The following is a 12,427-nucleotide window of genomic DNA, read 5'->3' as shown; positions in this document are numbered from 1 at the left end:
CTTACATTCATATTGTGTTTTCTGGGCCCTCAGGACATCCTCATGGATTCAATAGCCAATTAAGTAATAAGTAACAGGTTGTAACGTAGGCAAAGGAGACAACTAGTATGTAAAGCAATGAGCTAAAAATGAGATAGATGATCAGATTAGGGGAGAGCGAGGAGGTGTCATTTTCATTTTTGGCACAGAGGCGAAGTGACCTTTACAGATTAGTTGCTTATTGTGCACTGTGCACCCCCCTTTCCACTGAAGTTGGGAAAGTACTATGCAATTGTTAATAGAAACATATGATGAGATGCAAACCTTAATTTAGTCACTCATCGCAAAACATCAGTGCCTCCAACAGCATGGCACCACCCTCAGTAATGAACTTTGTTGTGCTAAAGTCTCTCGAGAAGTCTAGGTAACTTTTTAAGAGATCCGAGCTAATGCTTAACTTAGGTCCATGTTTCCCATTGGGCTGATTTACATCCACAACATGATCCTTTTTTTTAATATGAATGGATTGGTGATTTTCAAAAGTTACAACTTTCTTCGTGACTTAGGACAGCCCGACTTGATTTGAAACAAACAAAAACAGAAGTCGCTGGAGAAACTTAGCAGGTCTGGCAACACCTGTGCAGAGAAAACAGAACTAGCACTTCGAGTCCAATGACCCTTTCTCAGAACTGGTTCTGTTTTTGTTTATCTCAGATCTTCAGTTCTTTGTTTGATATTATTGACTTGATTTTGAGGTGGGCCTCAAAATAGCTCTGTGGAAAATAGCCAAATTAAAATATTCTCCCAGGACTTAGGATGCATTCAAAAACTCAATGTACTTCTTACATAACCAATAAAATGCATATTGTATTAATCACATTAAACATGGACTGTGTTCATGTGGAAGCTGTTGAAATTGCCTATGTTTATTTAAAATAAATACCAGAGAATGGTTAAAATAGCCATCAAGAAACCGTTTCAACTTCAACCCATTATCAAACATCCAGAAGTATCTGAATTGAATCATACCCTTTGAATAAGGGGGCCTAGATAGCATTCCTTTGTGGATTCACGTCCACCATATTCTATGAAGCTTTATTCAATGGTCAAATGCATCCTAGCCTCTAAGTTGACAAGATTTGCAATGTAATAAAGGAAAGCTGACAAAACTAGTTATCCACATGTGTAAAGGACTATTATCCACCTTCCACTGTACATCTATGGCCATTGAGTAGGTGGATGAAACTGGTTCTCTCCCACTGCAAAACACAGAGGAGTTTGGAAGAGAAAGAGTGATGGGGCAGTCTGTAGAGAAAAGCCAATAAAGTGAGGACTGCGGAGAAAGATAGTACCACTGTTGTCTTTTAGAAACTGCGAGGCTCACAAGTATTTTAAAATTCCTTCAAATGTGATTTTCTTTGTAAAAAGAAATTAGAACTCCTGATACAACAGTAATGAGTGCCTGACCTCATCCACACCCATCTCTTCAAAGTAATCCTGATCTCTGACACACAGATATCAGAATTTATCTGATATTACCTGAACTATAAGTCCAGTGTGAGAATAAGCTTCCTTCTTCATGGGACTTATAGACACACGAATTGTTAATGATTTGTTTAGTACTCAGAAGTACATTACCTTTTATACTTGTATCTTTCTAGAGTGTGCAGTATATGACTGACACCGCGTGTAGATCTTTCAGGGTGCACATGTGAATAAATAAACCTCTTTACTTAACCCTATGGTCAGCTGCCATTATTTTTAAGAATTGTCCACACACCAATGGGTGCTTAGAAATATATTTTAAAAACATTTTGGAAAATAAAATGCACTGATTCTGGGCAGAAAGGAATGGGAGTTTCAGTTTATCTCATAGAACTATATAGCCATGGAATCTATTCCACCAAAAATAAACTATTACCTACACTTTTGTCCCACTTTCTTGCATTAAGCCCATAATCTTCAAAGTTATGACACTTCAAGTGCTTAATCCAAGTACTTTTCAAAGTTGGTGGGGTTTCCCGCCTCCCAGGCAGTGCATTCCAGACCCTCATTAACATCTCTGTGCAAAAGTCTTTCTTTGAATCTCCTCTAAGCGTCTTGCCTTTCGCTTTAGAATTATGTCCCCTCTTTACTGACCCTAAGATAGTTTCAGGGTCACCATTACGGTGTGAAGCCTTATACTGCAGATTTATTAACTGAATGTTCATTCTAGCAGTTGGTCTGGTGAGATTTGAATGCACATCTCTGATGAATTATCCAGTGATGTTGCCATTATACCGCCTCCTCTCTGTGCCAGTCACACTTCTGAATAATCATTATGGGAAAGCTGCACCCTGCATAATTGGTACGGTACAACTGAATGCCTCACAAACATTATGAATAGTATTTCAAGTATACCATTTCAAGTAACTCAAAAACACATTTTCCAGTGATTTCTTTTGGTCAGGAGCCAACCAGAGTATAAATACCAGCCCATCGACCAGGGAAAATATCTTTTCTTGGTCCAAAATCAATGCATTATTATCCTGAATATATCAAATATATCTCACCATAACTACTTCTGTACACATGAAAAAGCTATAATTTCTCAAGTGTTTCCTCAGTGCAAGCTTATTCATTGTTATCAGCTCAGTAAATCTCTTTTACACCTTGTCTACAACTTTGATCGTCTTCTGAACACAGGATACCTGAAACTGGAAGTCATACTCTGACTGCAACATAAATAATGATTGCATGATAATAAATATTGTTTGCTTTCTGCTTCTCAATGCCTGCTTACAAAGTTTAAGCTTTATAAGCCCCCCAATTAATATTTGCTCGTACTTTAAAGAGTTGGAATCTGGGATCTGAAATCTCTTTGATGTCTTACAGGTTTTACCATTTATTGTGATCCTGTTTTTTCTTCATCACCCATATTTCTCTGCATTAACATTCTGTCAACATCTTTCTGCCAATTTTACTAAAGCTGCTTATGGCCTGATGTTATTTACAATCTTCTTTACATTCCTTATTTTTGTGTTGTCTAAAAATTTTGATAAAATGTCTCTGCACCTGAGCTCGGGTCTTTTGTAAATTGACGTTAACAATCATCCTTAGTCTGACATCTGGGGAAAATCATAACTTACAGTCAAATGTTGGTTCAGTTTGTGCTTTCATTATTACTGTTCTTATCATCAGTTCTGCTCATGCAGAAATATTCAGGAGTACTGAACAGTTACCCAGGTTTCAAACGATGCAATGACTTGTACAAATTATAAATTACAACTATAAATAGACAATACTGAAGCTGAGATCTTCAAAATACTATGTATATTTAGATATCTTATAATAGATAAAGAAAAATGTCTGCAGCTCCACATTTATGATGATTTTCAAAAGGAAGAAAAGTCATTGGGTTGATAATACAAGCTTCAATGTCCATGGAGCATTGACCTGAGGTCCCCACCAGCCTTTACATGCCCTGTGAATACCTCACTCAGGTACTTACAAGTCAGAGTATTATTTATATATCTAGTCTCATTAATGTCATACTTCATATTCTAAAAAGAGAGATCTGTACATCATTTATTCACATCAACAACATTCAATCAACTACAATTCATACAAAATATGCATTACAAAGAAAGACTCTTCCCATTGGATATAAATGTTGCTGGGATGCCTGCGATCATGATGTATATTTTCTAAATGCTAGTTCCGATGAAGGGTCATTGATGTCAAACATAGGTCCAGGTATTCTGATGATCATTTCTGCAGTGTAGGTGGGAGTTGCACTTGAGACCATGTGGAAACCATCATGTAACTCATTCTCTAAACTCTCTTTAAAAAAAATTCCTAACGTTGCACCTTTGAGCAGCATAGTGTCAGTGGTTGGTGCTGCTGTCTCACAGTGCCAGGGATCCAGGTTTGATTCCATTCTCTGGCAACTGTCTGTGTGGAGTTTGGAGTTTGCACATTGTGATGATGCTATTACTTTAAAAAGGGTATTTTTGTCCCGGGTTTTAAGTGTAAAGGCAGAGCTGCTGAAATGGCTTGGGTGCTAGCCTGAATTAATAGTGTAAGAGACCTCCAGGTTTGTTTTAAATAGTTTAACAATGGAAAGGGAGTGGCCATTTCTTTTCTTTATTCATTCATGGGATGAGGGTATCACTGGCTAGGCAGCATTTAGTGCCCATCTCTAATTGCCCAAGAGTTAACCACATTGCTGTGGGTCTTGAGTCGCATTTGGCCAGACCAGGTAAGGATGGCAGTTTCCTTCCCTGAAGGACATTAGTGAACCAAATAGGTTTTTCCAACTAAACAATTCATGGTCTTCATTAGACTCTAACTTCCAAATTTCTTTTTTATTAAATTCAAATCCAACCATCTTCTGTGGCAGGATTTAAAACCAGGTCCTCAAAAGATGAACTGGGTCTCTGGCTTAATGATCCAGCACTATGCCCTCAGCTCCCAGTTCTCCCAGTTCAGGCTTTCTAGTTTTTTTTAGCTGTAGCAGTCACAAGATATTTGAGTCCAGAAGAGTTGCAAACTAAACAGCACCTGACTGACTTTTTCTAAAATCTCTCTTGATGTTGTTCCCTCCTGCCTGAAAGAATCTGTGCTTGAATTTACCTTTTTGCCAAGGGGTGTGTTTATGGATGTTACTATATTGTAACAGTTAATTAGCAAAGTTACTGAACTGAGTATTTGGTTAAGCTTTCCAATAATTAAGTTATTCTAAATTCTGCTTTCTTTTGTAAAATAAGGCTGAAGCACTTGCAACAGTCTTCAATAAGAAGTGCTGAGCAGATGATCCATCTCAGCCTCCTCCAGAGGTTGCAGCATCATTAGTCTCAACCGATTTTGTTTTAAAAGAGGAATAGAGATGTACGGCTTAGTTATAGTGCTTAAATAAATTGTTTTGCTTAAAGCTGCGCAGTTTGACCAGCTGCATCACACCTGGAATATCCACTCACACCTACCTTTAAAATAAGAAAGGTTAGAGTTTAGGCTACTTCTTTAAAATATTTTGAGGGGGGTCTGGCCTGGCCCATAATAAGATTCTCCCTGTCTGTTGGGTTTCCTCCAGGTGCTCTGGTTTCCTATACAGTCCAAAGATGTGCAGGTTAGATGGATTGGCCATAGCAAATGATCCCTTAATGTTCAGGGATGTGCAGGCCAGATAGGTTAGCCATAATAAATGCAGGGTTACGGAGATAGTGGAGGGGTGGGTCTGGGTGGAATGCTCTTCAGAGGGTCTTTGCAGACTTAATGGGTTGAATGGCCTCTATCTGCATTGTGGGGGTTACAAGTCAAAGAATTTGGAAGGTTCTGACTCAGATAAGCTTAATGATTACCCAGGAAATGTTTAAGATATAAAAAGCAACAACTAAATCATACTCCAATACAATCTGTAATTTTGTGGCCCAGCATATCCCCCACTCTACCATTCCCATCAAGCCAGGGGAACAACTCTGGTTCAATGAAAAGTGCAGGTGGGCATGCCAGGAGCAGCACCAGGTGTACCTAAAAATGAGATGTCAATCTGGTGAAACCACCAAACTGGACTACTTGTGTGCCCAACAGCATTAGCAGCAAGTGATAGTCAGAGCTAAGCAATTCCACCATCAGATTTAAGTTCTTCAGTCTGGCCACACTTAGTCGTGAACAGTAGCAGATGATCAAACAACTCACTGGAAGAGGAGACTCCCCAGTTTGCTCCCTTCCCAATGATGAGAGAGCCCAACACATCAGTGTAAAAAATAAGGCTGAAGCACTTGCAACAGTCTTCAATGAGAAGTGCTGAGCAGATGATCCATCTCAGCCTCCTCCAGAGGTTGCAGCATCATTAGTCTCAACCGATTTTGTTTTAAAAGAGGAATAGAGATGTATGGCTGGAAACAGACTCTTCGGTCTAACTCATCCACACTGACCAGATTTGATTAATGCCACATGAAATCAGGAAACAGCTGTAGGCTCTGGATGCTGCAAAAGTTATGGACAATATTTCATCAACAGTGCTGTAGACTTGTGCTTCTTTACTCGCAGTCAAAGTGCGAGTTTGCCAGTCAAAGTGTTTCAGTACAGCTACAACACTGTCATCCACTTCAACATGTGGAAAACTGCAGATACATATCCTAAACAAGAAAAGGATTTATCTAACCCTGCTACTTCTCAGTACTCTCAATCATCAGGGAATTGGTGGATTGGGTCATTTGCAGTGCTTTCAGCAATACTAGCATAACAATAATCTTCTCACTGACACTTACTTTGTTTTTCATAGAACCAGTCAGCTCCTGATCTCATTACAGCCTTAGTTCAAATGTGAACATAGAGCTGAACCCCAGAGGTGAGTGAGAATGATTGCCTTGGGCATCAAGGCTGCATTTGTCTGAGTGTGGCATCAAGGAAGCTGAACAAAACTGGAGACTATAGTTATCTGGTTGAAACTCCTGATTTGAAGTCATAAGTAGAAAAAGGAAGATGACTGTGGCCATTAAGAGTCAGTCATCTCAGCTCCAGGACATATCTGCAGGAGTTTCTCAGAGTAGTGTCTGAGGCCAAACCATTTTCAACCGTTTTGTCAATGACCTTCCTTTACCATTAGTTTGGAAGTGGAGATGTTTGCACAATGTTCAGCACCATTTGCAACTTCTCAAATGCTAGAAAAGTCCATGACCAAGTGCCTGAAAACCAGGACAATACCTAATTTTAGGCTGACAAGCAATATTTGTGCCACATAAGTGCCAGGTAATGATCATCTCCAATGAGTCAAAAATTAACCATTGTTCCTTGACATTCAATGGCATTACTATTACTGAATCCCTCACTAGCAAAATCCTGGGTAGTTGAACAATGAAGCAGAAATTGAATGGACTTGTCATATAAATACAGAGGCTACAGGTCAAAGGTAAGGAATTTTGCATTGCAAGGCTCACCTCATGACTCCCAAATTTGTCCAAAATCTACAAGGCATAAGTCAGGAGTATCAAGGAATACTCCCCACTTGCCTGAATGAGTTCAGCTTCAGGAATACTCAAGAAACTTAGTACTAATAAAGACAAAGTATCCAACTTGATTGGCACCATAACCAAAAAACATTCACTCCCTCCACTACTGATGCACAGGAGCAGCAGCGTGTACTATCTGTGAGATGAAATGCAAAAAGACTTCTTTGACAGCACCTTCCAAACCCACTCCCATCTAGAAGCAATAAGGGACGCAGATACATGGGAATGTCATCACCTGCAAGCTCCCTCCAAACCACTCACCATCCTAACTTGGAAATATATCACTTTCCTTCACTGTCGCTGGATCAAAATCCTTGACTTCCCTCCCTAACAGCATTGTTGGTCTACCTGAATGAAAGGGACTGCAGCTCATTGAGCCAAAAACTCACCATTAACTTCTCAAAGGAAATTAAGGATGGGTATTGTCGATCACATCGCATCAATAAATGAACTGCCCTGCCTAACATTCATCCCTTAGTCAACAACCAAGAAAGATTATCCCAACATTTGTTTCATTGCTGTTTGTGGACCTTTCTGTGCGCACGCTGCCTGCTGTACTGCCAAGTTTCAAAAGTACCAAGGAGTTCCTTTTATACTAAAGTGGTACCTATCTCAGTTTCAGCATCATTGATCAATCTCAGAAATTAATCCTGTGCGCTTTGGATTAGAAGTGTCCAACACTGACAGTGTGGTTTGTGATGGGGAAAACAGTTAAATTTGTTGATAGATGTAACCAGGTTGTATTATTTCACATGTTTCCAAGTATGCTGGTCCAAGGTATGATCAATATCAATGAGTTTTGTTCAAGACTGGAGTCACATAGGCTAGTTTGAGAAAAGGATAGTTGGATTTCCTTCTCTGAAGTGCAGTGTTATGCAACTGAGCTCCTTGGATGCTCCTTGGGGAGGGAATGATGGGAAGTGGAAATCACTGGGCTAGTTGGCCCTAAAGAGAAACATAATCATCCTCACCATCTCACTAACCTTTTTCATCCACCACTAGTTAAGACCCTTGAGTGGCCAATTATGGTCACTGAGGAGCCTCAATCTGACACTTGCCTTATCAATTCTAGCTGGTGAATAAGAAAAGTGGTTAGTTTCCTGACTGGAAAACCAGGGTGACCTGCCTGCTTCAGGTTTTTAATTTCCAGATTATAAATGAATTCAAATTTTTGAACTGCTATGATGGAATAAAAACTAAAGGTTTGCGATTAGTACCTCTGATCTTTGTATTACTAGTTTCTGAATCTAGTTACTGTAACCAGTCATTTGGCGAAAGAAAATAAAACACAAATCAATTGGCCAACATTTTTGCAATTGTCTTGTGGAGAAATGGAGTAAGATTTATATTGAATGTTGTGGTTCTGTTCGCCGAGCTGGGAATTTGTGTTGCAGACGTTTCGTCCCCTGTCTAGGTGACATCCTCAGTGCTTGGGAGCCTCCTGTGAAGCGCTTCTGTGATCTTTCCTCCGGCATTTGTAATGGTTTGAATCTGCCGCTTCTGGTTGGCAGTTCCAGCAACGGACAGCTGGAACTGCCAACCGGAAGCGGCAGATTCAACCCACTACAAATGCCAGAGGAAAGATCACAGAAGCGCTTCACAGGAGGCTCCCAAGCACTGAGGATGTCACCTAGACAGGGGACGAAACGTCTGCAACACAAATTTCCAGCTCGGCAAACAGAACCACAACAACGAGCACCCGAGCTACAAATCTTCTCACAAACTTTGAATTTATATTGAATGCTGTTTTATTTAATACATGCACAAACCTTCCTGGTAATAGCAGAATAATGAAAATTCTTCACTTCTGAGTGTGTAAGTGACATCTTGTTGGCTTGTTTCTTTTACATTCCTAACTGACTCTATCCGAATGATGTTCTGCCGACTTACTGTATCATGTATTGTCAACCCTATCCTGCTGTCCATGGATGTCTTTAAATTGAGGTTTAGCCCTCCTAGGGCTACTAGTAACTAGGAGGAAAAGAATCTCCAATTCAGCAATTCTTTCCCACTGATTGTTGTACTTGGAACTCCCACTGATTTGGGATCAGCAGCATTTCCCCTGCAAATTATTTCCATTCTGCTCCCAAATTCTCTTAGTTCTGTCTTTTCTGTGACCTCGGGGCATGCAGGTCAGTGTAAGGCAGCAGAAGGCTTTATAATGAATTTTTTCTTTCTGGATTTGGGAGCTCTTTACAGAAAACACAGTGGCAGAGAGACCACTCTCTCCCTGAGGTTGAATACATTACAAGCATTCAATCCAATTTTCTGCAGATTCACTGCTCAGCAAGGAATTTGTGGTTTCATTTCTGCATATAACACGCCATGTTGTATCTTTGTCTCTATATGCCATTAATCAATTTTGTGACTTGCCAATGTACTGGCACAAACAATCATCACATTATCTTCCTCTTAGTGGCTGCTCTATGCTGGTGGGTAGAAATTGAGAAATACTGTTCTTGACTGAAGACCTGCTCCAGGGTGAGTGAGATTAGAATTGAAATGGGGATTTAGACTGCAAAAGCTGTTAGGGATCAGGGCTGAAAGCTGGTGTGTTGGAGGGAGATTTTGTAATCTAGTAGAAGTTGGCATTTGACATTGAAATCTTTAGCGCTCTTTAACGGAGTCGTAACAATTGCCATATCTGACAGCAGGGGGAGGAACTAAAATAGAATCTCACCAGAACAGACAGCAGCCATTCAGATTGCACCAACCCTCTAAAGAGCATTCTACCCAAACCCAACTCCCTGCCCTATATTCAAAACCCTGCATTTCCCATGGCTAACCCATCTAGCCTGAATATCCCTAGACACTACGGGCAATTTAGCATGGCCAATCTACCTAACTTGCACATCTTTGGACTGTGAGAAGGAAATGGAACCCCCTGCAGAAACCATGCAGACACAGGGGAGAAATTGTGAACTCCACACATGCAGCCACCCAAGCTGAAATTGAACCTAGGTCCTTGGTGTTGTGAGGCAGCTGTACTAACCCACTGTCCTGTCCCTAAGGTTCTCCATGTGAATTCTATACATTAGAAACATTGAATTGGCAACCTTTCCAGATTGTTCTTAATCTCTGACAATGGGAGACGAAATTCCCAGGCACTGTTATGAGTAGCCTTGAAGAAAATGAAGATGTTACTGTTGGAATTTACAGTAATGTACTTCCTTTGTTTATTTGTGTATTTATCTAGCTTGTTCTGAGCACAACAATCTAATCAGAATGAATTCATTATTGAAGTGTTCACACCATGGATGCCGCAAAGTAAAGGTCACATGAATATGACAAACTATGAAGGACATTTGTTCATGATTACATTTCAATCCAAACACAACATATATTATACAAAATAAAATTGCAAGTTATCCAACTTATACACTATTGTTTACATGCATTAACAGTTCTCATGCATTAGCAGTTTGCCTTTCTTGTCAATCTCTATTTGCATTGCATTTATAATCCATAAATCATGCTGTTTTTCTAATGGTTGTTGTTGTTGTCTGTTCAAATGGATGATGTTCCTTCACGAGGACTGTAATTCTTGATATTTGTTGTTACCTGTGTTTACCTATTGTTGTTCCCCCTCTGTGTTGAGAAAAAAGTGAGGTCTGCAGATGCTGGAGATCAGAGCTGAAAATGTGTTGCTGGAAAAGCGCAGCAGGTCAGGCAACATCCAGGGAACAGGAGAATCGACGTTCCTGAAGAAGGGCTTATGCCCGAAACGTCGATTCTCCTGTTCCCTGCATGCTGCCTGACCTGCTGCGCTTTTCCAGCAACACATTTTCAACCCCCCTCTGTGTTGGTTTACTGTGGAACCGTGGGTCTGTTGGTTGATCTATGGATTTTGTATCTTCCTGATCAGCTGCCTGCAGTTAAGGACAAATTTCTCTGTTGTGCATATGTGCCTGCTGTTGCAATAGCATATCTGATCATTCACTTCCACTTTGAGCAATTGAGGTGATAACTGCTCTACACATATGTGGAATTGCCACTTTGACCAACTCTTGATGGAACATTGAAGGTTGTACCCTGACTGGCTCTCCAATGCTTAACTCTTGGCAGTCTTGTCAAAATGAAAGTTACCTTTCTGCTATTTGACCTTGATTAGCTTTTTTTTTGCGATTGAAAGTGTGGTTTGGGTGCAGCATGATGTTAGACTTTCCTTGTGTTATGTAGGTGTGTTCCCATTTCTTTGTGATGCCTTTGACAATTTTCACTGCCACATCAGCCTTTTCATTTGACTGGGTATAGTCTGAAGATAGTGTGTGATGTTGAATCTTTCCCATGTGTTTATGAAGTGACTAAATTTTTCACTTGTTAACTGAGTGTCATTATTGCTCATCACAATGTTGGGAAGGCAATAATGGCTGAAATATACTTTCAAGTATTCAACAATCTGAGCAAGTCATCTGATCCACCTCCCAGTCATTAGAATAGTACTTTAGTAACATGATAATCTTTTTCTGTGAATCTGAAGAAATCTACAACTTCTTCTGCATTATGTCTGGGATGTCATGAACCACTAGTGGCTCTCTAGCTTACTTAGTTTGGGAATTAAATGCAAGCACAACACTGGCTGATCAGATTTTGAAGAGTTGCTCACATTTGGTCAGCAAATCTGTTGCCTTCCTCAGAGTTAATTACTTGGTGGGTTTATATGGATGCCTGTTAGCATTTCTCCTTACAGGAAAAGACTCTATTTACTTTGCCCAATAAGCCATCATGGGCAATCAATTAATCTCTGATTGCCCAATAGGGCAATAGGTGTTGTTATAATGCTTTTGCGCTATCCTATCAGCACTACCTTTTGCAAAGCTTGGAGAATTACATCTTGTTTGGTACTTTATCTGATTTGAGCTTGATGCTTGTCTATTCTATTTAATGTATTTGCAGTATTGATGATTTACAGAGTATGATGGACTGGTAATTCATGCTGAATGAGGAAAATTTCACATAGTCATAGCATGCTCTCTTTTCTTCACTGGGAGTGCTCTACGTGACAGTATATCTTCAACGTACATTTGAATCCCTTGCTTGTTTGCCACATCCAGATGGTTTCTCTGTAACCAGAGTAACTTTCTTTGAAGATACTTTGGAAGAGAGAGCTGCAGCTTGAGGAAAAAGCTTTGGAGTGTCCTGTGTTCGTACTTGCTGCCATTCTGCCTCTTTCAAGTAGGTATTGATGAAAATACACACGAGCGGAAACAATGGCCATGCATTCCTTCTCAATCTGAGCATAGTATTGTTCAGCTTGTGTTAACATTCTGGATGCAAGTACAACCCTGTTGTCTTTGTTACCATCGGGTTACTCCAAATCCTGTCTCATTGGTGTCAAACTGCAGAGTGACTTCATCAAGCACTTTATTGTATTGCAGCCTCGAAATTAGTGATTCTTGTAAATGTAATTCTTGTTACGTGCCCCAATGCCACTTCATGTCTTTGGCCATGGAATG

The sequence above is a fragment of the Chiloscyllium plagiosum genome, chromosome 1 (assembly GCF_004010195.1).
Source record: "Chiloscyllium plagiosum isolate BGI_BamShark_2017 chromosome 1, ASM401019v2, whole genome shotgun sequence".
Lineage (NCBI taxonomy): Eukaryota > Metazoa > Chordata > Chondrichthyes > Orectolobiformes > Hemiscylliidae > Chiloscyllium > Chiloscyllium plagiosum.
Note: the sequence above shows the minus strand (reverse complement) of the source record.